The sequence below is a fragment of the Telopea speciosissima genome, chromosome 10 (genome assembly GCF_018873765.1).
Source record: "Telopea speciosissima isolate NSW1024214 ecotype Mountain lineage chromosome 10, Tspe_v1, whole genome shotgun sequence".
Classification (NCBI taxonomy): domain Eukaryota; kingdom Viridiplantae; phylum Streptophyta; class Magnoliopsida; order Proteales; family Proteaceae; genus Telopea; species Telopea speciosissima.
In genome coordinates, this window is record NC_057925.1 from 39,769,350 (window position 1) to 39,771,758 (window position 2,409).

The 2,409-nt window shown below is 41.2% G+C and overlaps 1 non-coding gene across 1 annotated transcript; it reads left to right on the plus strand.

Moving 5' to 3' along the window:
- The first annotated feature begins 1,253 nt into the window (after positions 1 to 1,253).
- LOC122644396 lies at positions 1,254 to 1,360 on the plus strand. Its single transcript, XR_006330327.1, has one exon. It is a non-coding gene; the product is annotated as a small nucleolar RNA R71 (small nucleolar RNA).
- The last annotated feature ends 1,049 nt before the right edge of the window (positions 1,361 to 2,409 follow it).

Genomic DNA, 2,409 nt, shown 5'->3' on the forward strand with positions numbered 1-2,409 from the left:
TCTGGGCAATAGCATCCAACAAGGGGATATTCACCTGAACCTGTTTGAACACATCCAATATCTTCTCCACAGAAGGAGACTTCTTGCTAACCAACCTATTTGGGAAAAGGGCAGGTGGGGTATAAATTCTTTCAGGGTTGGTCTTTTTAACTTCCTTAATATAATCCTCTTTGGTTTCCTCAACTAAATCATCTGGTATATCTTTAGGTTCATCAGACGAACCTGGAACAGTAAATACTTCAATGGCCTCTTCAGAAGGGGGAGAGTCAACAGGAGCATGAGATGGTAAAGACTGAGGTGCACTAGCCTGTTGATACTCATGGCCACTCCTTAAAGCATAAACAATATTTACCTGTCTGGAGGGCCCTTGGTGCTGTTGGCCTTGTGAAACATTGGTTGGAGGAGCTTGGATACCTTGTTAAATATGAACCTGATGCCTAGGATTTGGCTCAGGCTGGCTAGGTAACTTCCCTGTTTCCCTCTCATGCAGGATTGTGATAAGCTGGGTGAGTTGTTTTTCCATGTTATTGTGGTTTGTCATGAGAAGAGCTATCTTGTTGTCCATCTCATTCAGTCTTGTTGCTTCTCCTGTATTGGTAAACCCTGGGGGTTGCTGACAAGGTGCAAGGAGAGGAGGCCTAGCAGAATTAATAGAAGGTCCTGGATGAATACGAGGGGGGAAAGGGTTAGGAGACAGCCCTTAGTTTTGTGATGCAAAGTTGGGCCTTTGGACACCAGGCTGGCCTAGATGGTTAAAGTTGGATGAGCCTGCTTGGTTCCCTTGATTCCAAGAGAAATTGGGGTGATTTCTCCATCCTGGATTGTAAGTATTACTATATGGGTTATTTTGGTAGAGAACACTTACATTCTCAATATTGGAATTGCCCACCAAGGTGTTGGGGCATTCCTCAAAAAGGTGTCCAGGGGTTTGGCACCAACTACATATCGACACATGGTTGACCTAATTAACTGGTATAGACTCTGTAAGAACTATGGACTCCAACTGTTTTATGAGGCTGTCAAGTTTGGCCTCCTTGGCTGGCATACCCTCAATGAGATACCCCTTAGTGGTCATTTTAGTCTCTTGGGAAGATTTCCAATCCCTAGTCTTATCAGTCAAGTTGGTTAAGAATGTCCATGCATCATCCTCCTCAGAAAAAGAAGTAAAGCCTGCTGGATACATGGACTCCACAAGTTGCTTGGTCTGATAATCAATACCCTCATAAATAATTTGGCATAGCTGCTACAAGTCGAAACCATGGTGAGGGCATTCTAAGAGGAGGTCCTTAAATCTTTCCATGAATTTAGAAAAGGACTCATTTGGTTTCTGCCTAAATTGGAGTATGTAACTTTTGAGTTTATTAACCTTGTAAAGAGAGAAAAATTTTCTCAAGAAAACAATGGTAAACTGATCCCATGTAGTGATGGAATTAATAGGCAGCCCATAGAGCCACTTTTTGGCCTGATCTTTCAAGGCAAAGGGTATAAACCTAAGCCTAACTGCATCATCAGTCAGATTCTGGACCTTAATTAGAACACAGACCTCCTCAAATTCCCTAAGGAAGAGATATGCATCCTCATTAGCCATCCCATGAAAATGGGGTAGCATGCTGATGAGGTTGGTCTTGAGTTCATAGTTATTCCCTGTAACAACAGGCAGACTAATGCATGAGGGCTGTGCAACCCTGGTAGGGTAGAACCTATCCTTAAGAGTCTTGGGTTGGTCATCCATGGTTAAAGGTGGTAGAGAAGGTGGTCTTCTAATAAGACGATTACTTGAATCACAAGTCCACACCTTAGCCACCTAAACAGATATGAGGTCCCCTTTAGAAAAATTAAAGAAAAATAAAACACTGAAAAAAAACTAGAAACAAGAGGGAGCCTAAGGTAGATAGTGCATCTCTATTCCTCAAAAAGCGAAACAATGGTTCAAAAGCTGTAAGGATGCCATATAGGTTGATAGCAAGGGAACCCGTATAGTCTTCTATAGCCACCTACGTGCGATTCCAATATGGATTCTGATGTAGAATGGAGGTCTACTATACGTTTATGTTTCCAACACTCTCACTATATCGCTTTCCTGTTATCAAGAGTGGTCACCTCCAAAGATAAGTCACATGTCAATCCACCCAACCAAGTCAAGATGTAGCGTCATAGGTAACTTAATCCTATGAGGGACACCAAAAGATGGAGGGTTGAAGCATATGAAGGACTTTAGATTGGACACACACTATTTGAAACAGAAGAGAAACAAGAAGAGGTTTTCAAAAATTGATTTTTTTTTTTTTTTCAGAAAAAGAAGAGAAAATAATAAACTAAAACACTTCAAACTACTTAAAAATTAGAAAAATAAAATGGACTATAATCTCCCCGGCAACGGCGCCAAAAACTTGTTTGAGTTAAAATAAA